The 27,113-nt window shown below is 45.9% G+C and overlaps 1 protein-coding gene and 1 long non-coding RNA gene across 4 annotated transcripts in view; one reads left to right on the forward strand and one right to left on the reverse strand.

Annotated features, from left to right (window-relative positions):
• Positions 1 to 27,113, forward strand: part of LOC109023045 (guanine nucleotide-binding protein G(s) subunit alpha) — a 70,688-nt gene that overhangs the window by 22,977 nt on the left and 20,598 nt on the right. The gene's annotated exons all lie outside the window — the stretch shown is intronic.
• Positions 182 to 25,439, reverse strand: LOC101144717 (uncharacterized). 2 transcript variants are annotated; one of them, XR_008674509.2, is made up of 5 exons: positions 21,377 to 25,439; positions 19,448 to 19,560; positions 18,267 to 18,329; positions 3,825 to 3,911; positions 182 to 542 (listed from the first exon to the last, which is right to left on the reverse strand). It is a non-coding gene; the product is annotated as an uncharacterized lncRNA (long non-coding RNA). The 2 variants fall into 2 exon arrangements; XR_010132315.1 differs by lacking the exon at positions 182 to 542 and having other exon boundaries at positions 3,061 to 3,911; positions 25,117 to 25,439.

The following is a 27,113-nucleotide window of genomic DNA, read 5'->3' on the forward strand; positions in this document are numbered from 1 at the left end:
CTCTGTACTACTTTCTAAAGAGTGTCACAGTTGAGCTTTCACAAGCTCAGTGTCACCACTGAGTGAGCATCGATTCTTACAAGGAAATTAAGACTTGGGCTGCAAGAGCCTCGCCTCTCTCTTCTGATTTATCTGGCTCTTGCCTCTCCCCCTCCATCAAAAGACCACACTATCTCTCTCCTCTTTTCCATTTGAACGATTTTGCCATTCATCAAACTGATTGCTAATGTGCAAATTACATGATGGTATTTTTACAGGGAACCTGCATTCAGGTAAGTTTGAAGCTGTGAGATATTTGAGGGGGAAAAATGAATAATGCTTATCATGATCCACAGAAACTAAAGTCAGGCATTGTAGGACAGTCCAGAACCCAAGAAGGGCCATGACAGGACCCTTCCAAAGGAAAGAGAATCTCGTGTCCCGTGTGTTAGCAAGTATCCATTCCAGCTCCCCTAGGGCTCCGGGACCCACATATCTGTGCCTCCATTTTTCTAGAGTTGTAGTAGCTGGTGGTCCAGTTGAAAAAAATGAAAACAGGAAACCTGTCAAGAATAGATAGTGTTATTTAGGAAGTATATAGGTACTTACATTACTGAGACCACTTGAACACATCCTTTTACATAGATACCTTTTTTTAAAATCTATGGTTATGTAACATCTGTGTCCGAGGGATTTAAGCAGAAAGCCCTGTGGCTTTCTCTTTTCAAAAGACAGACCTTATTTATAATCAGCCCCTTGATTTTTTTGGGGGGGCCTTCATGGGCTTTTGAAATCTTAGGAAGTGTCCATCCTAATTCCTTATAGCTGCTCTTTCTGTGGCTCTACTAGGGCCTTCAAGATGCTGAATTCACTTATTAATTAAATCATTGACGTCATTCAGGGGGTTCCTTTTGCCCACTGCCCCCCAACATGGGAATTTTTAAATGACTGGCTCTAGAAGGGCCCAAAGATGGTGAAGGTGAATTGATATTTCAGGTGACCACTAGATGGTGAGACAGTATAAGGCAGAAAACAGGTGGCATGTGTATGTGAAAATGAGAGGGATGGCCAGGGCCGGCAAAGGCAAAGAAGGGTCCCCCTTGACTTTTAACACCAACCCCCACCCCAGGACAAAGCTTGGATTCAAATAGGCCCCAAAGCTTTAGCCAGACCAGCTTTTTACTTTTACGCTGTGACTTCTCCTAGTTAGCGATATGCCAGGATTTTAGAAGCATTTTGGGGAGCTCAGTCTAACAGAGGGGTCCTCCAAGTGGCTTTATTGACATTTTTTCATGGGGTGGTTGTCCTATGCACTGTGGGATGTGTAGCAGCATCCCTGACCCCTACCTACCAGACACACACACACACACACACACACACACACACTCTCTCTCTCTCTCTCTCTGACAACCAAAACTGTTTCTAGTCATTGCCAAATGTCACCCCTCATTGATAACTACTGCCCTAACATCATCAGTATCAAATTCTGGGGAGAGTTCAAGATCATACATACTGTAACTTGCGTATCTTAAAAATATATATATTGGGGCTGGGCGCGGTGGCTCATGCCTGTAATCCTAGCACTTTGGGAGGCCAAGGTGGGCAGATCACCTGAGGTCAAGAGTTCCAGACCAGCCTGGCCACGTGGTGAAACCCCATCTTTACTGAGAATACAAAAAATTAGCCAGGCATGGTGGCGGGCACCTATAATCCCAGCTACTCAGGAGGCTGAGGCAGGAGAATCGCTTGAACCCGGGAGGCAGAGGTTGCAGTGAGCCGAGATGGCACCATTACACTCCAGCCTGGGCAACAAGAGCAAAACTCCATCTCAAAAAAAAATATATATATATATCATATAATATATAAATATATAATATATATCATATATAATATAAAATACATTTTTTTTTCCAGAGAAAAGTTTGTCCACTGCAGTTACTTTTTTTTTTTGAGATGGAGTTTCACTCTTGTCGCCCAGGCTGGAGTGCAATGGCATGATCTCAGATGACTGCAACCTCTGCCTCCTGAGTTCAAGTGACTCTCCTGCCTCAGCCTCCTAGTAGCTGGGATTACAGGCATGAGCCACCGTGTTCAACCCTGCAGAAGTAATTTCTAGAAATCTCAGAGAAGAAAGTGACCCAGATGACCCTAACTAGAATAGAAAAGGAAATTATTTCAGGGAAGTAAATAGTGAGCTGACTTTGATTAACCAAGTCAGTCCCATAGCTAGGCTAAATCAATGCTTAAATAGCCTTTACCCTTAAATGATCACATCTTCCACTTAGGGTTTCTTAAGGATGCCTTTTCCTGTAGCAGGCTAGGAATTCTCTCTCTGACTGGTGCACACTCAATTAATTCACTCTGCATTGTAGAGAAGGATGCCAAGACACGAAGGACCCATCTGTCAGATGGCTGCTGACAACGTATCAGCTCTAGGGTGGCAGGAGCCCCACTTTATATGTGTTCCCCAAAACAGCAGCAGAGCCTTTAACTGATAATGTGTACACACCAGCAAGCAGTGTGTGGGCCCCAGTTGCTGGGTCTCCCTAGTCTCAGGCCCATAGAGAACCAGCCTACTGCATGGAGGTGACCTATAAACTTTCAGCAACTGATCTTTCAAGACAGACAGACAGATTGCAGGAGAGAGGGGCAGTGGAAGGAACAGCTCTGAATGACTGGACTGAGAAAGAGCATAAGATCTCTCAGGAATAAAACATAGCTATGCCAATAGAAGTAACAATCCAAGGACATTTCCTGGTCAAGAGTCTTGCACTTGGTCTTTGATAAAGTGGACACCCCCTTCTCCATCCTAGGGCAGACTCTGTAACCATTATTTCTTGGAATAATCATAACAGGACTAAATTGTGATCTTAATTTTAAACAGTGGTCTAAGCCCCTAATTTGCATCTGACCAGCCTCTCTCAAGTAACCATTATGGAAGGGGACTTTATAACTTCTTTGTTATATTTTGACATAACACATTTATATTTTTGCCCCCATTTGGTCTTTCTATAGAGTTTTCAGATTGTAACATCTGAATTCATCTCATCAAGTTTTCACATTGAAACATCTGATTGTAACAACTGAAACAGATTCATTAGGGATCTAATTTTTTCAAACAAAGGAGATTTTTTCTTTTTTCTTTTTTTTTCCCTAGGGAGTTTCAAATTTATGACCTCTGACTTCATTGCAAAGGCCAGAAAAATAAATAAATAGATAGACAATGACCACTCTCCACTCCAGACATGCAGGTGTATTTCAACACTTTAGCTTTTACTATTAGGATTTCTTTAGGGGAAGGTGTAGAAATATATTGGTAGTTTGATAAATTATATATCAGACACGTAAAATTTAAAATATCATTTGAAATCAAAACTTGTCTGAAGACTAGCTTTTTATGTCACAAGTTCAGCTAAGCAAAGTGCCCCCTAACTATAAAACCTCCTTACTGCAGAATCCTAGAAATTACCAAAGGCAAACTTCTTGAATGTTGATTTTGAAATTTTGCCTGTGAAAGTGCAACATCTTTCCAAGCAAATGCTTAGAAGACTCAGGGCAGAACCCAAAAACAAATGCCAGACGTTAGGGGAAAATTTTTAAAAGTTGGATTGCCAGAAAACTTCTAGCTATTTATAATTAAGCATTTTTAGCTGCTAAAAGGAAGCACATTAGATCATTTTGTTTTGCAAAACAAATGGCCAGTGTGGGTTTTAGGATGGACACTCCCAGGAGGGCTCCCCTTTCTGAGTGGGAGTCTTTGGAAATGTTCCTGATGGGATCCAGTCATTCTGGAGCGCTCTTACGAAATCGTTCATCCTAGGGCAGTTTGGTGTTTGTGAGCTTACAGCGTTTACTCCTTGCTGTCTTCTACCGTAGGTCTGATCTGATGGGGGAGGCTGTGGGCAGAGGAGCTCCAGCTCTTTGGGAGGGTCCTAGAATAGTACAAACAGCACTGGGTTAGAAGTTGGGGGTTCTCATTCCTGGGACCTTGGTTGATTCTAGAACTTTATTCTAGGATTCCATGAATTTGCCAAGCTGACATCGGGAAAATAGGCTAAAGTTTGATTCTTGAAAGTATTGACAAGGCCCCATTTAGGAATGATTCTGCCAAGTATTCCTGGGGTCCTGCCATGGTCAGGAGAGCACCTTAAATTTGATGAGTTGTCAGGGAAGAAGCAGAGGGTATCTCTGTGTTCAGCTTTATGTATGAGAAAGTCAAGACACAAGATGGGGGCAGGACAGGGACAGCTTGAGAAAGGAGGCTTGAGATTGAGACTTGGAACTCAGGTGCCAGGGATGAATCCAAAAGGCTTGCAGGCATCTCAGCCTCAGACTTAAGCTAACATATAGCAGATAGTGGACGCCTCTCTTGTTTCTTTCTTTTTTTTTGAGGTGGAGTTTTGCTCTGTCACCCAGGCTGGAGTGAAGTGGCATGATCTTGGCTCACTGCAACCTCCATCTCCCAGGTTCAAGCAATTCTCCTGCCTCAGCTTCCTGAGTAGCTGGTACTACAGGCGCATGCCACCACACATAGCTAATTATGTATTTTTAGTAGAGATGGGGTTCTCCATGTTGGTCAGGCTGGTCTCAAACTCCCGATCTCAGGTGATCCGCCTGCCTCAGCCTCCCAAAGTGCTGGGATTACAGGGGTGAGCCACCGTGCCCTGCCAATATTTGTCTTTTTAGTAGAGATGGGGTTTCACCATGTTAGCCAGGCTGGTCTCGAACTCCTGACTTCAGATGATCCACCCACCTTGGCCTCCCAAAGTGCTGGGATTACAGGCATGAACCACTGCAGCCAGCTTTTTTTTTTTTTTTTTTTTTTTTTGTGGCCCTACAATCTTGATTCCGCAGAGTTAGGGTCTGATTTCAGATGTTAAGGCAGGCTCAAAGTGGGGCATCTGCTCTGCCACAAGAAGGTGAGAGGTCAGAAAGAAGAAGCAAGACCATTAGGGCTGCCTTAGTTGAAGAAAGGGGGCTCATCTCTCATTTTCTCAGAAGTTTCACAATCCAGAAAGGGGAGAACGGAAAGCAGCCTCCTAAGGAGTTTTCGAATTTCTTTCTCACTTTTCCTTTGTTTTCTCGCTCTCTCAGTCTCTTCTAAGATTTATTTTTAAATAGGGTTCTTATTTTGGGGGGGCTTTCTGAGCAGGAACTACCTTTTTTTTGGAGGGAAATAAATGAGAACACAAATTATTCAGGGCTGGGAAGTGGAAACAATGAAAGAAAGCAAGGCTACTCAGAACTGGCTGGCAGATGGCGCTCGGCTTTTACGATTGACAGCCTGGCTTTCAAAAATCCACCCTCGCGCCGGCGCCTAAGGCAGAACCCGCATCCCCCTCCCTAAACCCTCCTTCCCAAGGACACGGCCCCTGCCCCTAAGGCTGAGGAATGTTTTTAAAAGGTTTCAGTTGAGCAATTGACATCTAAGGACAAATCCCGGCCACTTTTAACTAGTGGATCTGAAGATCTTAGCCAAGGCAGGAAAGCACACGATCAGGTAACCTCCAGATTCACAGCCCTGGTGCCCCGGTTCTCCTGGGAACTGGTCCTGAGATCTTGGACAAATCCCTGGTTCTAGTTTTTCTCAATTGAAAAAACAGGAGAGATGTCTTTCTCACTTTAAAACTTATTTAATTATCTTATAAAGTTTCAATAGATGAGGTATGCCAACCCCCTATCCAACACACACTTTTTTAAATGTCTGTTCCAAAATGGCAGATTGTATAGGAAATCAAATGGTAGGGCCCTCTGTTGTCCTTTGGTAAATAATTAATAGTTTCTGGGTCCCAATCACCGGGAGAATCTTTGTGGGAGCAGAGTTTGGTGGTAAACTCTTCCACACCTCAATCAAGGGCTAGAAAAGAGGTTCATAGGTGAGCAGAGCTCCAGTTTCCACCAGGGAAATCTAAGGGGCCTACCTGGAGAAGTTAGCATTTAAGACAATATGGAGAGATGAAGTAGAATTTGAGGTGCATGGTCAATGATTGTTTACAGAGAAGGGACTTGCTAGGGATACATCATTGCTTTTCCATTCATGCAAGCATCATTGTGTTTTTCAGGATCTCTGAGACCTCAGGGCTAGTTTTAAGTTCTTCCCTCCTCAACCCCTCTCCACTTCTCAGTGCTTCACGGCACACCGGGGCATTCTCACTAGCGAAGGTGTCCTCTCTAAGGATGGGACCCCTACTGTCCATCTCAGGCTCAGCACTGCCTTGGGGCAGGCCACTTCTGGCTTCTTTAGACCTCGTTTCCACAGGAGGGGAAGCTGGGTCCGATGGTGTCTGGGTCAAATTCCTTGGTTCCAAGAACAGGTACCGTTGCCATTCCCTTCCATTCCTGTCCCCCCCCCCAACACCCCACCCAGCAGCTGGAAAATGATGAGGTCATCTATTTGAGAAGGGCCACACAGGCCTCCCACAGAAGGACCTACAAAGTCCTCCAATGGGAATTTATTTCTTTCTGATCAAATTTACCTTCCATACCCCATTCATATACACATTCTTTCTCCCCTCTCTCTTAAAATTGTAAAGTTAAAGAAACTGAATACACAGGGTTGATTTAAGGTAAACGTCCCTCCCACCCATCTATTTAAAAAATTTTCTTTTACTTGATAACTTTCCTACAACATGATTCTCTTATGCCCATATTCCTCTGAGGATTCTTTAAAGCTTTTCTTGCACTTTCTCCTCCTCACAGTCCCTGACTTCTAGCCCTGAGTGGTGGCTGAGGGCAGGTGACCCTGTAGACTGTGGGGAACAGAGGAGGCCAGGGCAGGTGGCTGCCTCTTTCCAACCTTTCCTGGGCCATGGGAGCTCCTCCCCACCAGAGGTCAGCAGAGAGCTCAGAATGGCTGGGTCTGCTCTCAGAAATTGGGATCTTGGAATTCTCTAGATGAAATGTAGGATGCCCAAATGGAAAAAAAGCCCCATGTTTCCAGGGTGTTTTGGTTGGGGCTCTCATCCTGTCTTGGGTCCCGGGGACCTTACTTTTAACACCAATACAGCCATTCTGTGCTTTTCTCAGGGGAGGGGTGGTTGGGGGTTTGGTCTGTTTATTTGGTGGCTTTCTTGGTCAGTCTTCTCCCTGCGCCAGGCGCACAAATCCCTCCCTTAGAGGGAACCACACCCTCTTAGAACTCTCCCTTCTGGGGCCCAACTGCCCACTTTCGCTTCCCACATGACATGGAACCCACATCCCACACTTGGCCGGGCGCCTTTTCTTCTAGTTGTATTTATTGTTAAAATGACATCATAATATTACAGGAAATCCCCCCAGCCTGCCCTCACCCTGCTGTGATTTTACTGATCATTATCTCCCCCTGTTCTTCACTCAGGTGTATGCATAGTTTTGAGAGGGCATGAATCATGGTGTGCAGTTTCATATTAATCCCCCTGCTCCACAAACACACACTACAGGACAGTTTCCTTAGAGCTCTTCCGTGTTCGCCATCGTCCTTCCACAGTTCTTTCACTTGTTCAGTCCTTTCGCTAGCGGGGAAGAGCAGGGAAAGAATTGAGGTTCCCTCCCTTTGTTTTTCCTTCTCTGATCTTTTGAAATCCCGGGGTCCTTGTGAACGACTCAGAAATTAAAACCAATTCCCTTTGGCCAGTTGTTTATTGTTGAAAGAGACAGACAAAGAGAAATTAAGGTGCAAACGGAAGGAAAGAAGTAAATAGAGATTAAATTTAAAAATTTGAAAGGGAGCAGTGGTTCACGCCTGTAATCCCAGCACTTTGGGAGGCCGAGGTGGGCAGATCACCTGAGGTCAGGAGTTCAAGACCAGCCTGACTAACATGGAGAACCATCGTCTCTACTAAAAATACAAAATTAGCTGGGCATGGTGGTGCATGCCTGTAATTCCAGCTACTCGGGAGGCTGAGACAGGAGAATCGCTTGAACCTGGGAGGCAGGGTTTGCAGTGAGCCGAGATTGCGCCATTGCACTCCATCCTGGGCAACAAGAATGATACTCTGTCTAAAAAAAAAAACAAAAAAACAAACAACAAAAAAAAACCAAAAAAATTAAAAGGGAGAGAGAGGAGGAAAAAAGAGGGAAAGGAAAGAGAGAGAGAAGGAAGGAAGAAGGAAGGGAGGGAGGAGGGAGAGAGAGAAAAGAAAAGAAAGGAAAAGAAAAAAGAAAAGAGTGCCTTTGCCAAGTTTAGCTCTAAGCACCAAATGGGGTCCTTGCCCTCTAGAAACTTCTAGTCCAGAACAGAGGAGAGGATCAGGTTGCAAGTGATTATCCTTCTACCAGGCAGGGGGTGGAGCACTGCCAAGGAGGGTGTGGCTGGCACAGCTGAGGGGCCAGGCTGGCTAGACCGGACAGGAGTACGGGGAGGAGAGGCAGGTTCACAATCCAGGCTGGGGCATCCTCTCCTCCCCATCTCACTGCCCCATGAGGTCCCTTGTTCGTTCAAGTGCCAACCAGAAGAGCTGGGACAGAGGCCTCTCTTGTGTGCCAAGACGGGGGCCACCACCACCCTCTGAGCTCTGACCACTGCCCTCTCACCTCTTATTGCTCTCCCAAATGTTTATCTCCTGATTCTAAAATGATGGTCCATTTTTTGTTGTATTTTAAAGTTAGGAACACACTGCATGTAGCACACTTCATGTAGCACAAGTGTTTTCACATGCCTTATCCCACTAAGTGGTTTTGTTTTGTTTTAGAAAGTCTGGCACACAGAGAACCTTCTAGTTCTTTAAAAAAAAAAAAATCATAAATTTTTAAATTTGATAATTATCCAGAACAAAACAAAGCAAACCCTAAGGTTAAAAGTGAGCATCCTATAAGTTAAGTATACATCTTTGATGTTGGGGAAACCTTTGAATTTTACAAATCGATGTCCTTGAGAATTGGGTTCCAGCCAGACCCACTGTAGGCATTGTTTTCTTTTTTTCTTTTTCCTTCCTTCCTCCCTTCCTTCCTTTCTTCCTCCCATTCCCCCTCCCCACTTTGAAAAACAAGTTTTATTCTCTTGGGTTATGTTCATTAGAGAGGGAAGACAATTCTGTTCAGCAAGGAAAGGTGAGGGGAAGAGAAAAGGGGGGAATTCAGCCGGAGGAGAACAGGGACAAGGTTGATTGCTCTGTGCTGGGGTGAGGGTGGGGGGCAGAGAGAGAACATCACAGCCAGATGCAAATCACAAGAGCAGACCTTCAGCTTCCTGGCATTGGTGGGGAAAATATTCCGTCAGCTGCCTTTCTATGTCCTGGGCTTCATTCATCAGCTCAAGAGAAAAAAAAATAAAATCAAAATTTCATCCTAATTTGTTGTGGTTGGACCCCATTCTCCCACATTTTGGCCTTCTTGTAAAGCACAACCACAAAGGCAGAAGTGGCTTCCTGGGCTGACCTGCCTCTCAGTTCATTCTCAAGGCGTTAGCCTCATCCCATCAGGAGGAGTTCAGACTCTCCCCAAGCACCAAGAGTTAGAAATGTGTTGCTAATTGATTTGAGCTAAATTTGTGTTGCTTTGAGACTTAGCAAAATGGCTGATTAGGGGCCAGTGTTGGGGAAAATAATTGCTGATCTAATAGCTACGAAAAGGAACTCATTCACAAATATGTTTATAAAATGGGCCTTCTGTGACATTTTGGAGTTGTCAGGGAGTTAGGGGTCATGGTAGTTCTTCAGGAAGAAAGAAATGTTGTTGGGAATTGTTTAGTGGAAATTTAGCATAAAATGACATGCCTAATTTAAGAAAACAGTTAAATCCATCATGGTTCCAAGTGAAAACAGTTGTCACAAATTAATTTTTCAAATGTTTGACTATTGGCAGGTCTGAGGTTTACTCATATGTAGGTTATGTCCAACTTGGCAAAAGCATGGAATCCTGCCCAGTCCTTGGTACACAGGGACTAGCACATGTACCCATTTTTTCTCACTGATAAGTTATTTCCTAATTTTTTGGTTAACTTGAAGGTCGAAATAGCCTTACTCCTTTTTGTCTGTCTAGTAGCATCTCTAAGCTTGCAGTAGCTGCTCACGTGTCTGCCACGCCCCTTAGAAGGAGGAATCCTTGCCTGGTCGGTGAGTTTGCCTCAATTTGGGCATTTTCATTTGTTAATTCATTCATTCGATATACATGTATTGAGTGCCAAATATGTGCCCTTCCCCGTGGGGAAGACAAAAGTATGAGACATTGCTACTCCCTTGATGGAATCAAAACAAACCCAGGAAGTTAACAAGAGTGGGCAGTCTCTGCTAAGCGATTACACAGGGAATAAATAAGGAAAGATGGAAAGATTGTCAACCAAAAGACTTCAACAACCTGCTAAGAGTCTTCCAGCCCAGTTGAGCACACCAAATCAGAGGTTACCTAAAAGTGTCATGAGTGCTGATAATTAAGCTGCAGAAAACCTAGAAGGATCTGCTGGGGTCAAAACAAACAACATTTGACAGGCACAGCCATTCAGATTTTCATGCCACTCTGAGGCTGAAAATTTCTGCACAAACAGCAGTGACTGAACCTTTGCTAGTCACAGGATAGACCTCCTTGTTGATAGGGTAGACCTCCCTGTTGATAACTTGTCAGTCATGGGACTGAATGAGGACTTTCTCCAGGAGGCACAGCCCAGAGGGTTACTGGCCATGCTGAGGATGCAGTCTTGCTTCCAGGAGGGGCTGCAGAGGCCTGGCCCAAGAGTGGTGCTGAGAACTGCCTTTTGCCAACTTCTTTCTTTCATTGTGCACTCTCTGGAGCCAAACTATGCCTTCCAGGATCTTTCAAGACTAAAATTCTCTTAGGAAGATGGGCCCAATATTTCCCACCTAACCTTAGAAATCTTCTATGTCTAGGATTAGTGTTTTGAGAGTTAGATGGGAAAGTGTAGTTTGCAGCCAGATCCTTATGTACTACAGAGTGCTTTCACCTTAGTGCTTTCATCCTCCATCTTAGCTCCAACCCTCCATCTTAGCTCTTGGGCTGGCCCCCGTCTTAGCTCTAGTCTTACATCTTAGCTCCTGGCCTGCCCTCCATCTTAGCTCCTGGCCTGCCTTCTATCTTTGCTCCTGGCCTGCCCTCTATCTTTGCTCCTGGCCTGCCTTCTATCTTTGCTCCTGGCCTGCCCTCTATCTTTGCTCCTGGCCTGCCTTCCATCTTAGCTCCTGGCCTGCCCTCCATCTTAGCTCCTGGCCTACCCTCCATCTTAGCTCCTGGCCTGCCCTCCATCTTAGCTCCTGGCCTGCCCTCTATCTTTGCTCCTGGCCTGCCTTCCATCTTAGTTCCTGGCCTGCCCTCCATCTTAGCTCCTGGCCTGCCCTCCATCTTAGCTCCTGGCCTGCCTTCCATCTTAGTTCCTGGCCTGCCCTCTCTCTTAGTTCCAGTCCTCCATCTTAGATCCTGAGCTTTGGGTCTCTTTTGTTTTGTTCCCTAATGCAGATAGAGATAGTCTATATTCAAATACTATAATTAATTCCCAGCCATTGTGGAATGAAAAACACATTTTAATTTCCAGAATTTAATTTCCAACTTTCCTTTCACAAATACTTTTAAATTATCTATTTATTACCCTTGAAATATTATGTCTTATGGATAGGTCTCTGTAACTATCACAGCATATGATAGTGACCTTTATGTTTTTTTGAAAATATGAGTGTGTAATGCACATTGCTAGCTATTTTTTATGTTAAAAATAAGACAAGGGAAGGTTGTCTGGATGACTGAACTGAAAGAACTCTCAGGTGAACTTTGCTCCATAGTGAATATGATTGAGATTTATAGAATTATTAAGTTGTGGCTTCTTAAAAATTGCCACCGAAACAGGAATGCCTGAATTTTGTGTTCTGGGTGATCGTGGATGAGCACATGGCACATCTGAAAAGTGATTTGGCCCCAGGCCTCCTTACCTCCCTGCAGGTGGCTGTGTTCTCTTCAGTTAATCCCATTAGCTGGCAAAGGCTGATGAGGCTACTCTTAAGGGACATGTGCATTTTAATAAAGAGCTTTAGAGGCCCAAAAGCCCAGAGAGTCACATTTTTAATAGTGGGGTTCTTAAGAGTAGCATTCTAACAAGAGGCATTGGGGGGAACAGGGGAGAGCATTTGGGCAGTCACCCCCTCCCCACTTCTAGTTCCAGCCCCATACCCTGTTTTCCCAACCCAAGTCTATGGCTGCCTAGAAGCCCTCTAAGCAATGAGTTGACTTTCTTCCACTGTGACCCCAGGACACGTGGACCCCTCACACCAGATCTCCAAGTAGCAGCATAGTGCTTAGTGTTATTCTGCCTGGCAGCGGGGTGCCCCCCCACCCCATTCAGTGGCAGTCAGGTTCAGATCGTACGTAGGCTTCAGGGTGCCTGACTCATTCCGGCTCCGGTCGATAATGACAAGCCCCATGTTTTTCTCCAGCGTCCACGGCTATGACACATACAACAGTCAGGAAATAAAAGAGGCTTGAGTACTATACGGTTGCTTTACTTTCTTTAAAAAAGAAATATAATGTGAAGGGCATGGGGGAAGGAGCAAGGAGGCAGGAGTCCAAGCCAGCAAATAAGCCAGCAGCAAAACAACCTTGTTGTTTGTATGTTACATAAACAGCCCCCCCAACTGTCCTGCGGTTATATCCTTAGGAAAAACTGGGGCTTAGTGGCGCTCGGGTTGATTTCACACCTTAGCTTAGAGTTACTCAGAGGTGTATTAACAGTTAATGATTCCATTGAGGGTGGCCCAGATTGGCATCTTGACTTGCCAGATATTAGCAATACTCTTATAGAAACCCAAAAGCCTGCCAATTAAGTTCCCCAGTGTAAGTTAAAAGGGGCCTTTCTGAGATGCGTGATCTTTAGGAAAAGGAAATTAAACTAATTTTGAAAGCTCCTAACACTGGAGTTTCCTTATAATGTAAGTAGGTGACGGCTGGGATGAATATTATGAGTCCCTCCCATAATGTGTATTTGAATAGATGTCATGGATTCTAATGGCAGAGTTCAAAGTCACTCAGAGGGGTGGGTTTTTATTTTTTTAATGTCACCCACCTGAAATTATTTTCAGAAAGTTCTGTAATGGCTAACAGGATTAGAATGACATTGTCACAAAATGATATGAGGTGTTAAAAAGACCCCTACATGATGCGGTGTCCACAACGCACAAGAAGTACCCCCCCCCCCCCACCCAAGTATGACTCAGTAACACTCAGTGAGGAGGAGAGCATCGAATTATATAAGTTACAGTTTTATTTCAGACACACAAGCACGTAGGCCAGCAGTGATAGTAAACATGCAGGCATGCTTTCCCTCTGAGCATGAGAGGCGTTTGGATTTTATCCTCCCAGATGCAGAACCTCTGTACTTCTAAATAGCTTCCTCCTGACCCTTAGCTAAGTCAACGGGGAGAATCAGCCTCCAAGTTTTGCTAAATTGTGTACCATGACAGTGACTTGTATTTAGGAGACCTTGCGTGGATCTAAAGCCCAGAAGTAGCCACCACCACCGTTCCTCCCGATGAAAATGGCCTCACCAGCACCTCGCTGCAAACAGACACCAGCTCAAAACATTGATTTTCTCCCCACCCTCGCAAGGTTAGGATTCTGCTTAGAACTCTGCTTTAAGCTAAAATTTCCATCACCAAAGGGCCTGATTTCAGGCAGAGAAAGGACCACTTTAGCAAATGAGAGAAGCAAAGAGGAGTGGAGGAGGAGGGTCATTTCAACAGCAGCAAAACTCAGCCATGCCATTTTCCCTGACAGCACTTTAATTATGATGAAAGAACAAGATTTTTTTTCTCCGGTTTTTACAGAGGAGGCTCATGGTGGGGGGAAAGGAGGGGGCTCTGAAAGAGATGTGAGCTGCCAAGGTACAGAGTGCAAAGCGGCTGTCACTGCCAAATGACAGATGCAGTTGGAGAGGGGGAGAGAAGCCCTTCCCTGAGCCTGTGCACCAGTGGCCCATTCTGTGGGGGCCCAGGACTAGTCAGCCAGGGGCAAATGGTGAATAGGATGGCCCAAAGGAGCCACCTGCTACATACCAGCTTCCCCCTTTCCTTCCGTGAGATTTTAACCCCAGGGCTGGTTCTCCTAGTTGTGCTCTGCTCCACCAGATTTGAAAGCCTTGGAGGGGTTTCAAGTGGTCACATACCTTATTGTTGAAAAGGATGTTTTTCTTTAAAGTCAGGTGCTAAGTCAGGTGTGAGGTTGAAATGGACACTTAAGGGCTTCACAGCAGGATAAAGGGACAGAGCCCAGGAAGCCCAGGACTGATGCTCTGATGGGCAGAAGCCAGCCGTGTTTTAGGAATGGGGAAAGAGTTGGAGCACCAGATGTTAAGAGGTTACAGTCAGCTCAAGCAAGAACGAGAGAACGGCGCTGTCACTGACTTCCCACCTCCCGGCCTTGCCGGTAATCCCTGCTCTGATTGGAGGCATGGGGTCCACAGGAGGCACCTATTGTGTTGCTACAACGCCCAAAAGTGGCCTGAGAATTCTGGGCTGGTAGTGTTTAGAAAGAGATATAAGTGAATCCTAGACTCTCACAGCTGGAAAAAGCCTTTCTTCCTGGGAATGGGAAGTAACAAAATGAGTCCAGGTTAGCTGTGGAGTCCTTAGAGATGAAGGGAGCAGAGAGGGAGGAAAAAAAACAAAAACAAGGTGCATTATTTTGTGCTTCCTTTCACCTCCCTCCTTGGTTTTAGGGCCCTTTCCTGGCATGCAACAGGAAGTGCAGGCTGTGTTGAGAGCCTCTGGTGCAGACTTACGCAGAGCACAAGAGATGATGTGAGCCTGCTTGTCTGGGCTGCTTTTGTGTAACTGAATTACACAGTATCTATGTTAGAAGTGATGTCACCCAAGAGAGCCCCATGGCCTTGAACTAAACACCAAGGGGCATCGGGCCCCGGCCCCAGGAGGCCTGCTATGCAGCAACTTCTCTGAACAATTTGTGATTTTCTGTTCTTATTCCCCTCACTAAATTGTCATGCTGCTAGAGACACTTCTAATTTGATGGTTATTAATGGGCAGCTGGTAATGAAACAGCAAGGACTTAGGGCTTTGCAGTAGGTGAATTATGGACATTTACAAGTCAAACAACTTTATTTCTTACATTTAGCAAGAGGTTTAACAAGCAAAGTGCAACATCTGCAGAATCTTATGGGAGGAGGCAGTGGTCTTGAAACTGTGAGGCAGTACTGCAGGGAGAGAGATCGTCTTTCCCTAGAACAACTGCAATCTCCCCATCAGAGCCAACTGGAAATACAAATTTGCTCTTATCTCCATGCGTGGTGATTCTGCCTGCTACAGAGATGGAGGAACAGTGATCTGGCTGATTTTAATGGACCCATTTAGGGAAAAACACTTAAAAAATATGTGAAAATGCATTTTCCCCCTATTCCTTCTGGAAAGCAACATTAGGGTCCGGCAGTTCTGTCTGGAAGGAGGGAGATGCAGGAGCAGCAACCTGGCTTATGACCGTCTGGCTGCTTAGTGGTTTTATTTTAGAAAGAGTTTTAATTCAGAGGCAGTGGTGGTGGGGGGGGGTGCGGGTAGGGGGGAGGGAGACAAATCAGATGTAGAGGTTTGCAGAGCCAAAGGAAGCCCACTTTAGGAGACCACATTTTCAGCATCAGAATAAGTAAAGTATTTGAGGATTTTTGTCTCCTCTTAAAAATAGGCACTTTGGAAAAGGAAAATATGCAGGCTTTTGAGAAACATAGTGAGGTGATCAGTTAATGTGAGGTGGTGGTGATTGTAACGTTGGAAGAATTGGTCTCATTTTTCATGTCACAATTAATATTGTTTGAGATTAGATAGCTTCTTAATTTAGACCATTTACATTTTACAGAGCACTAAAAAGCAAGCCTCCAAGCCACGTTCTGGCAGCACAAAGCCAAATAAATGGGAACAATATAACCTTAAAAAGATCCATTCTTTCACTTGTAGCTTTGCTCTGGTCAATATCGAGTCATTTAGCACAATCTAAAAAACTCACATTTTTCATTGCTAGAAATATGTAATTCTTACTACTATTCATTGCCTGCAAATGTCCTGTTCTGGGGACCTTTTTGACTTGGGTTTTTGTCTTCTTGACACCAAAGCATACAATCAATTTGGTCAAAAGTTCAATCGTGAAAAAACATCTGGATGTTTTGTCTATAAACAACCAGTTTGCCTGAATATTTGAGAGGATCAGCTCAGCCAACCACCTGTCCTGATGTTACCCCAACACAGCCCAAATGCACTCAGAGGGGTGCGGAAGGAAGGGTACACACAAACAAGGTGTGGGGGTCTCGCTTTCTCTGCTGCAGCCATCTGAAATCGGCTGCAGAGGAGGGGGGAAATGAAGCAGCAGGCTAGTCCTTCTAGGCAGACATGGAGGGAGAACCGTGTGGAAAGATATCTTTATGGCTAGACTCTCAGCAACATCACTGTCAGAATCTGGTGCCTGCAGCCATCTTAGAATTTAGAGGAAGCTGAAGGCACCTGCCCACATTTTGTCTTAGGTTACAACCAGCTCAATCCAGCCAGCAAAAAATAAGGTTGAGAAGCGTTTCGCTTTTACAGAAAAAGAAAAAATTTCCATGATTCTGTTCCTTGAAAAAAAAAGCTGACCCTCCCCAACCCAAACCTTTTATTTCAAAGTCACCAAAACTGAGACTAGATAATCTCTCTCTCTCTCTCTTTTTCCTCATGTGCATAGCCAATTTAGACTCTCTTGGCTGGAATTTTTCCTGATCTCTCAGTGCAGTAAAAAGCCAGGCAGATGGGGGAGGAAGGGAACATGGAGAGGCAGAAGAAGGGGCAATGGCTCCTCGGCACATCTCCCTTTGTAGTTCAGTCTTACACAGTCCATTTTTATTTGCAAATAGCTTAGCCCAAAAGAGGGTATTGATATGACCCCCAGATGCTGTTCCGAATCCATCTCACTTATTTTCCCTCTGGGGTGCAGGCAGGGCAGAGCCCAGATATGATCAGACCTTCAAAGCGCAGCCTTGATCCTTTATTTTTCATGTTACAGTCACAGACCTTGAAAATGTGTTTTCAGCAGTTTACCACATACCGAGAATTTCAGGAAACAAAAGGTCAAGAATTGATGACTTAGATTTATTAGTGGCCCCATTAAGCAGACCTCAGAATTCTAATGATGGGTCTTTGCTAGACAAATCAATGTCATGTTTCTAAAAGGACAAGAGTGACAGCTGGGTGATTTCACAGAATTATCAGGTATTGGGAGGAAGGTTAAGCAGGGGTTCAATTACTATCAATTACAATGATGTTCTTGTTTGTTTCCCTGGGGTTTTCATGCTGCTAGTTGTGTTTTTTTTTTTTCTTGCATTTGCATATTTGCTGTTTTGCTTTACATGTTTTAGAAATTATCCATCTATTTTTTTTCCTCTCAAAATCTCTTCTACCTTTGGCATCAATTGTAGAAACTAAATGTCTGCTGTAGAGTTCTATCCTTTAGTCATAGTTTTTTGTTTTGTTTTGTTTTTTTTAAACAAAGTTCTCTTCTCTGCCTCCCCACCCAATAAACTGAGTGGATGTGTAGTTATGCCAAGTTGTGGAAAACACATTTAACACATTTAAGAACGTGCAAGGTATGAAATATAAAGTATGTTATACCTAAGATTAAAATATTAATTCGATTTGGGGATTATACCAGTCAACATTTTGGTTTTACATGCATTCATTCAACTAACTTATGGTATCTTGTTGAAATGATGCATTTAAAATAATTACTGATTTAATTAAAAGAAAACTAAGGAACTTTTCAGGCTGAGAATGACATTAAATTATCCTGTTCTTGAGCGCCTCCCAGAGGCGTGGGTTAAATAACACCAGAATATGAATTTAGGGTCATTTCGGCTTTTCTAGACTTTGGGATGCCTCCAATGGTTATGAGTAAAAGGAGTGGTGCTTTAACTTGGAGATTAGATGTCTCTGGGTCCCAATTAAGTTTTATATCCATTTCCTTTGTATGGTTGAGCTATTTGGCACCATCTTGGCAGAAGACAGGGATCCAGGGCCTTTGCTACCAGTGGAATGGATTGAGGAAAGCTTCCTCAGTGATAAGTCTTGGCTTGGCAAAACATAGCCTAGCCTTCTTCCTTCCCTCTCCAGACCAGGGCACCACGTGGAGATAGCGCCGTTTGCTTGGGCTGGCCTTGGACATTTCAGAGTTCCCCTCTTACTACATGCTGACATCACCCCGCAACTCCCCATGTGCCTTCCCTCACTGTTGCCAAGTGCTCTTGAAAGTCAACCACCTTCTTGGGTGACTGCTGCTTTCTCACCTCAGGTTAAACCCATGGACCCAGTGAAAGTTCTCCCAGGGGCTCCCATACCCGGGGGTAATCATACCTTCCATATGTGAAGGGCTAGTTTTCCAGAGTTTTTATTTCTTGGTGTTAGGTCACTGCAACCCTGGGATAAAAATAGATGTAATTAGCATGTTGCAGATCAGACTCTGCACTTGTAGCTTTGTGCCACTTTCTCTAATAATACCAATTTTGGTGACAGATTTCCTAGAATCCTGGACTTGCTTCAATCCCTAAAATCCTCCAAGAGCTGAATTGTAGGACAAACCTGTTTGCTTTAGAACCTAGAAGGGCTTTGTCCCAGTTAGATTGTCTCTTTTCCCTACCTTTCTAGACATTGCAGGTCCATCTCCATTTTCTTTTTTGTTTGTTTGTGTTTGTTTTGTTTTGTTTTGAGACGGAGTCTGGGTTTGTCGCCCAGGCTGGAGTGCAGTGGCGCGATCTAGGCTCACTGCAAGCTCCGCCTCCCGGGTTCACGCCATTCTCCCGCCTCAGCCTCCCGAGTAGCTGGGGCTACAGGCGCCCGCCACTGCGCCCGGTTAATTTTTTTGTATTTTTAGTAGAGACGGGGTTTCACCGTGGTCTCGATCTCCTGACCTCGTGATCCGCCTGCCTCGGGCTCCCAAAGTGCTGGCGTGAGCCACCGCGCCCGGCATCATTTTTTTGTTTTTATTATCAGGGAGCAACGGCTCCATTCTCCCCTAAGGCTGACATTTTTGTTGAAGGCTGAGCACGCATGTCTTCCGTGCTTGTGGCAAAAGGCCCTTTCCTGGCTGGCTCCAGAATCCTCACCAGTTAATTGGGAAAAAATTTGAGTTAGGCATCACAATTTCAGCCGAGCTGGGCAAACAACGAGTACACCTGTCACTCGAGCCAGTGTCCAAAACTCAGCCCCATGGATCACAGCTGTAGCGTTATTTCAGCATGAGCAATTCAGTATTTAATGTTCCTTAGAAAAAAAGTAAATCATTCCAAGCTGCTACTGTTCACCTATTAACTCTTTCAGGATTTCATGGTGGTGGGGTGGAGGTGGGGAGTAATCTATAATTTGCTTGGCTAGCAGAGATAATACCCCCTTCCCAAGTCTGTCTTTCTTACATAATGGCCATTTCTTACATAATGGAGAAGAGGGGCTGCAAAACAATATCCTCTTGATCTGTGGCAGCCACTGCCTTCCAGAATGAGAAGTTAGATTTTCTTCTTTCGTTTCATTTATATTTTTACCTGCGCAGTACAGGTACTGCTTCCTACGATCAGCAGCTTCCATTTCTTTCCTCTTTCCACGGTAGCTTAAATTAGCCCATCATCATCAGCAAATCTTAATTTACAATTAAGTGCTGGGAAAAAAAAAAGTTCGTCATTAATCAGACCTTCTCATTTTATGTAAATGGCCCCCAAAAGCAACACACATTTTTAATCTGTCCTGCCGATAGCTGAGCCCTTCTGTCATTTGGGTCCTAATAAATGAATTGGCCATCTGCAATTAATCTGCATAGTACAAATCATTGGAAGGCCGAGTCTGTCTGCCTTCTGAAAGAAACTGGCTATATTTAGTTTTTTAAGCAAGTCTGCTTTGTGTTCTTTGTAAAGTCAGCGACATTCTTTCAATTTTTTCGGTGTAATTAGCACAAAAGGAGCCGTAATCTGAGAAGGTAGTAGAGACTAAGGCAACCGAAAAACAGGAATGTTCAAGAAAGCGGGCAGAGGCAGCCTTCCCAGTACTGGGCGGCGTGCAGAGACCCTGGGACGTGGCTGTGGGTAGAGCTGAGGTCTGTAGCTCATAAAAAATCTCCTTTTCATCTGATCCCCAGACTGGTTGCAAATGCTTGCCGCTTGGGCTGAATAATTTTCCCCTTCTGATAACTTCCAGTGGTCGGCAAGGACCTTAGAAAGACACAGTGCCATCTGGGCTCTGCTGTTGAGTGGGCTCCTGACAGGCCAATGAGAGTTCTGTGCACACTGCCAAGCCCTCAATAAACTGCTGAGTGGGAGAGCAGAGGGCATAGCCCTGAGCTCCCCAGCAAATGCTGAATTTCAACCAACTGGAGGCTGCATGGAAATCAAGCAGAGGAAGGCTGCGGTGGCTTTGGGAAGGAGAGTTGGAGCCTGCGCGAAAAGAGGGTGCAGCCCTCCTCATTGGGAGCTGTGCAGCCTGTGCCCCGATGGTTAGTTCCCCCCTCAAAATAAAAGCCAGGGAAATAGGTGGAGCTAAGCGGTAATTACACATTTTTCAATTTCAACTAAAACGTGTGGGCAAACACAAAACGATGAAAAGGTAGCTACATTTCTAGATGAATTAAATGTGTGACTAATTATGTCCCATTAATTGCTTAATTCCTGGTTTACCAACAGCAGATGGAAGTGGGACTGGAGAGGGGGTTTTAGCTCTGAAGGCGAATGACACCTGAGGCCCAGTCTGAATCTCAGTTTTCCCAAACTGAGGCTAGACCATAACGGCAAGGCTGTTTGAAAATGATCACCTACATTTGGTTGGCAGGTAGATAAAATCCAAAGATGTAAAACTTCTATTTAGCAGTCGTTTCATTTGTATATGTCCACAAAGCAGCATTTAACTAAACAAAATGAATTGCCTGATTAATCCAGTGTTTTTAACTGTCTAAACTCCAATTCTATGGAGCTAAATTTGAAGAAGTGAATACCATGAAAAAAACCCTAAAATCCTTAAAATAAGAACAATTATAAAGGGCTTCTTTTATCTAAGGAAATTTTATTAGAACCTCAGGCCTCCTGACTGGTCTCAATATCACATCTCCAGGTGCACCAACTGCCTCTTATTTTTTCCTGTTGTCACTTGTTTAGTAAGATGTTGGATCAAAGTGTCATTTAAATAAGGCATCTTGTAAATAAGCAGGAAAGTAAACTGGTCCATGTCTATTTTTAACTAGTCTCCCTACATTATTCTCCATCCTGGATGAGTTTCCATCTTCAAGGCCAAGTTAAAAGTTCTAAGCAACAGGTTTTCCCATTACCTTAGTCCTCATGAAAATTTTTCCCCAAGGGAAGTGAAGGATATTTCAGTTTAGGAAAATTAACTTTCCTGCTGTAGAGCGGCAAAACTCTGAAATATTTTTTTCTACTCAATTAAGAGCTCCATTAAGTGGGTCCATTGATCTGTTATTGATGTTGATGTACCTCAAAGAAAATGGAGCTTCCTCAGTCTTCTCCTGGATTTGACTTTCAGTTTTGGAGTTAATTGTGGAAGCTACCGCCTGTGTTCTGCTGATGGGTCTGCCTTTTGGTCCTGCTAGTGGGTTTGTTTTCTGCTCCCTGTTGATATCCAAGTTGTTTGTCCACCTAGAATCTCCAATGAAGGGTAACATGTGCATCATATCATTTAGGCTTCTAACAGGAACAAAGTAATACATGTCATCTCTTTTTGTTAGCTTCCCCCTTCTTGAGGTAGATGGTGGTTTTGTTAAAAGTCCATTCCTGCCCACGCTGGGGCTCATGGGGATGTCGTGAGAAAGGCACTGATGGCCTGGGGAATTGGGGGTCTGTCCACAGTGACCAGGAAGCCTCTCTCACAGATGGTGCCTCCCCATCAGAGAGTCAGGAAAGATCAAGAAGGGCTGCAAAACGTCCTCTTTGCCCTCATATTATGTGCCATGCTTTTAAGTAGATGTTTGAACAGCATCTCAAAACCACTGGCTCAAGAAATTGGGTCCAAACACACTGGCCAATGTACGTCCACATTCTGTTTGAATTAAAGTATGTTCTGAATTAAAAACAGATCATTTTAAAATGAGTTGATGGATAATAAATAGGAAAATGTCATATGGCCATGTAGTTAATTCTTCAGTAATTGACTTCAAGTCTTAAGTGAAGTTTTATATCATGTTTAGTTTTGAATACAAGTTTAGGGTTACTTTATGGTTGGAGTTACTAACTAGTGAATATGACAAGAAAAAAAAATGTCCTAGATAATCACTACATTCGATTTCCAAGAACTTTTATGGTCTAAAGTAATAGAGCCTTCTTACAAGGATTAACTGGGACTAGGAAATGCTTTTTACAATTCCTGCTTTCATCATCTACATGACATAGGCTTTGACATTCATTTGCAATAGCAGTTTCAGTCATTCTAGCTAATTAAACTGCAGAACGTGCTTTGAAGACAGGAAACACTGTGGAAGTGCTAAATACTATTATTAAAACCTTACAGCTAAAGTTTCTGTTTCAGTGGAAACCTATTTATTGTTTCCTAGGCTATTAAATTAATATTATAATTATATTTGCTCTGGGCTCTTGGAAGACAACTTAAAATGACCCCAACTAATGAAAGGCCAAGGATAACATTCTTGTCCAAAAACTGAGTGACAGCATTAAGCAGAACAGTATTTTCAAGATTCTAAGCTGTAGCAAGTCCACTGCTTCAAAAGGTAGACAAGGCATTCTTACTCAGAAAGGAGGATACCCAGGGGCCAAGGAACACAAACTGCCTTTATCACCACGAAGCTGACAAGACCACAGAATTCAAACTCTGATGTGGGACGTTGTTCATTGTTGTCAAATATGGAATGTTGGAAAGAAATGTTTCGAGGCCGTATCTCCATGTAGTGTGTGACACCATCTGTTTAAACAAGTTTTTTCGTTAGGTGACCTAGTGTTTTAGGTTAGGGATGTGTTATGATCTCAGCTGGCTGGCTTGGGCATGAAGCAAGTCTCCTGAGCCAGAGATCTGTGCTTTCCTTGGGCATTTTATACCCAAGATATTCTGCCCTTTGTCCCTCCCTGAAATCTCCATAACTCCCTTCTCTTCCTGAGCCAGACGAGAGGCCCCTTCCATTGGAAAGCTCTCTCATCTGGACTGTTCCAAGAGTTATGCCAATAGATTGCCCCGCTTTCAAAGCATAAACTAGGTACTCAAAACAGTAATGATCAATTAAATTACTAACTCATATGAAAAGGTCACACATGGTAGCCTCCAAATCTGAAAGACTTGAAAAAAAAAATCACAACTTTTAGGGCCTCAAGAGGTCAAATTTGAGGCCAAAAACTCAGTAAAATCTCTTCTTTCACTTTGTGTGGAGTGAAAACAGACAGCCTAGCTGACCACAAACCAGCTTGTGTTTCAGCACTCTGGGTGTCATTTGCTTACCTGTAAACCCATGATTCCACCTGCTGTCATTTATTTACAAAGTAAATGCTTTATTTATCCATCAGCAGTTAGTCATAATAAAATATAGGTGAAACCTACACTTAAAAAATTTTTGTTTTCAAGAGTGGCCTCATAGATTGAGAGCTGAAAGGAGTAAAGCCTGATCTTGCGTTACCCATTTCTAGGACAATAGTCCCAATTGTGCCTTGCCTAGGACGCATGTTAGTATATGACATGGGGCAGTTTCACTCCTTTTAAAGTTCAGGTGTGATGTTTATCTAAAAGGGGAAGGTGGTAATGGAGCTCAGAGATTTCCAAATAAGGAGGCTCTTCATTATATTCATTGTATAACTTTGTACCTCCTGGCATAAGTATCTAGGTTGTATTTGTTACTATTTACCTTGTACCTCTTAAAGACAATGTATCTGTGCTTTGCCACAGTAGAAGCAGGAAGGAAGATGCTTTTGAACAAATGGAGCATAACAAAAATGTCTGGCCTATTCTTCCCTCTTACAAGTCTTTAACAATTTTTAAAAATGACAATCAATCAAATTCAGCCAGGAATTTTTAATTTACCATCTAAAGATATAGAACCTGTGCTGTGTCATCAAGCGGTTCTAATTTAGGTGGTGGATGGTAGTGAGCCTCACTATCACTATTACAGGCAGCCTAGGAATCATCGATTCTGAGGCCTTACTGCTGAGTTTTCCTATGAGCACATTCAGGTGTATCTGCACAATATTTTTATGCATCTTTGGTTAGGTGAAAAGCATCAACCTAGGATAGTTCCTTTGAGCATTTTCAAAATAAGGTGTATTTTTGTGTGGAAGAGAGGCCATCCATGATCAGGAGTGTGACAAAAACCTGGCCCCAACTTTTCAGCCAAGTTCAAGAAAGTCAGGGGTCTGCAGCAGCCCAGGGCAGGACGGTGTCTAGGCTGCGCTTCCTGTTCTTAATTCCAAGTGTTGTTTGGTGACTTTGAATCGCCCTCTGTTGTCCTTTCAGATTCATAAAAAAGAGGCCTTGTACAATGGGGGCAGCGGTGTACCTGAAGGGGCCAAGAAAAATAATATGTGGCATCTTCATCTGTCACACCTTTTCTTACTCGAAGTGGAGCAAACTGGGGAAAAGGGGGGAATTTCAGTCATCCTGTTGAATGGCTAACAGTGTCTTTTTATTTTCAAAGCTAACTTAAAACGATACAACAGTTTGCTCAAGGCCTCTGGTGGTATCAGCCGCCCCATACCGCTGGGGACTGTTAAATGTGTTTCCATTTATAGGTAGACTTTTCTTTTTTCTCCTTCTCCATCAAACATCTTAAGTTTCATGGGCTCTGTTAAGAAGTCAAAGAAAAAGTTGGAAGACAGTTTGTGGACTTTGCATATCTGGGCTTTCCGGGACGTAGGCCTGTGTCCCATCCAAGACACTGCTCACGTCTTAGCCTGACTACCTGGCCGCCTCGGCTCACCTGGGCACATGGTGAGCCGCGGAACTCGCAGGCACCAAACATTTATTGAATGAATAAACCGTATCCCAGCAGACACCACGGTGGCAGCAGATGACCTAACCAAGGTCCCAGGAAAGGCGGGCTGGGGTCAACTGGTTGAAAATTTAGTAACCCTGCTCCTAATCCCGTGCACTGCTATATCCTAGTGTGCGGCGGGACACTTGAGAGTTTTGAAAGAACCCTCAAACAAGTTCACGTTCCGTAAACTACTTTTCCCTCTGTTCCAGAGCCCCCAGGGCGCCCAGGCAAGGCCGCCACCTCTCCCACCTGGGAGGACGCCTCGAGCACCGACTCCACAGCCACGGCCACCGCTCCTCGGCTCCCGTGACACCGACGCGCCTGCTGCTTCGAGCAGGGCTAGCTTTGCACTCCCATCGCACTTTTCTCGTCCGAAGATACGAAACTCCGTCCGGACGTCGCAAATAATTCGAATTCGGCTCTCTGACACCTACCTCAGCGGGCGCGCGCCGCTGGGAGGGCGGGGTGGGTGGCTGGAGGTAAGGAGGCGCACAGCAGGGGTAAGCGCCGCCGTCGCACACTTTGCACGCCGCCCAGGGCTACACCACTCACCGAAAATTGGGAGGCAGGTCTGGGAGGCGGGGTTGAGCGCCCACCGTCTTGGGCGCGCCCGCGCCCCCCGCCATCGCGGCCCCCGCGCCCCCGGCCCAGACCCGCGCGGTCCCGGCACCGGCCTGCACCCCCAGGGTGCGCGGCGGCCCATTTGGGTGCGTCCCCGGTGGGCCGATTTTTCGCGCTTCCCCTTCGGTTTATAGGGGCCGCTGCTATGGGTCGGTCCTCTGAAGAGGCTGGGGCGTCATCGGGGCCGGTTAGAAGCTCTGCTCCCCGGCGGGGACACTCAGTCGCGTCGGCACCGCGGAGCGGGCTGCGTCAGGTGGCTGGCCGGCGCGGCGCTCCCCTGCTCTCTGGCTCCGGGCTGCGGCGCGGCGGCTGGAGCGAGCCCCTGTCCCGGCGCGGGGCGGCGGCGGGCGGCCGGCAGGCGCTGCCTTGCGTGTGAGTGCACCTCACTCACATGTAAGTCGGGGAGCGCCGGGGCCTCCCGCGGAAGTGCGAGTCGCCCGGCGCAGGCAAGAGCCGCCGGGTCCGGGACAAGGCAGGGGCGCCCGGGCGCCGCTGCCTTGCCCCGGGGCGCCTCCGGGCACCCCCCAATTCTCTCTCTTTTCTCTTCTCCATTGGCGTGCCCAAGAGCCAAACCAAGGAGCGCCTGAGGGTAAACAGACTCCTGCCATCCGCGCCTTTGCACTTTTCTTTTTGAGTTGACATTTCTTGGTGCTTTTTGGTTTGTCGCTGTTGTTGGGTGCTTTTTGGTTTGTTCTCGTCCCTTTTTCGTTTGCTCATCCTTTTTGGCGCTAACTCTTAGGCAGCCAGCCCAGCAGCCCGAAGCCCGGGCAGCCGCGCTCCGCGGCCCCGGGGCAGCGCGGCGGGAACCGCAGCCAAGCCCCCCGACACGGGGCGCACGGGGGCCGGGCAGCCCGAGGCCGGGGGCAAGCAGGGAGCCCGGGCCAGGCGCGAGCCGAGCTCCCCGAGGTGGCCGGGCCACCATGCTGAAGATGGCCATGAAGCTCAAAGCCCGGGCGGCGGAGAGCGAGAAGAAGACGGCCGCGGCGGCTGCCGAGGTGGCTGCCGAAGCTGCGGCGGCGGCTGCGGCGTTGGCCGAGCCGAGAGAGCCGCTCGCGCCGCGGAAGAGCGGGGACCCCGAGAAGCTCGCGAAGAACCCCAAGAACCCGGCGCGGGAGGCGCTCCCCGAGAAGTTCCTAACAGACAAGGAGCGCAAAAAGCTCGAGAAGAAGCTGCTGGAGCAGAGGCGAAAGGAGGAGAAGAAGAAGGAGAAGGAGAGGAAGAAGATGGAGAAGATGCTGAAGAAGAAGAAGAAGAAGGTGCCAGAAGCCCAGGAGGAGGCCCGATGCCCCGAGGCCGCCGCCGCCGCGGCCGCCGCCGCCGACGACGAGGGCGCCGAGGAGGGCGCCGTCGGGGGCGCCGAGGAGGGCGCCGCCGCCGGGGGCACGAGTAGGGCCTGGGCTGACTGGGACACGGACTCGAGCGACGAGGACGACGCCTACTACGCGGCGCCGCGCGTTGGGGGCATCGTGTGGCGGCCCGGGCCGCTCAAGGCTGGCGCGCTGAGCGCCCACCTGCCCCTCGTGGTGTTCCTGGTCTTCTCGGTGCGCAGCCCCTCGTGGGTGCTCAACTTCCTGCTGCAGAAGCGCACGGAGCAGGGCCGCGGCTGCGGCTTCGTGTTCGGGGCG

Source organism: Gorilla gorilla, chromosome 21 (assembly GCF_029281585.2).
Source record: "Gorilla gorilla gorilla isolate KB3781 chromosome 21, NHGRI_mGorGor1-v2.1_pri, whole genome shotgun sequence".
Taxonomy (NCBI): Eukaryota; Metazoa; Chordata; class Mammalia; order Primates; family Hominidae; genus Gorilla; species Gorilla gorilla.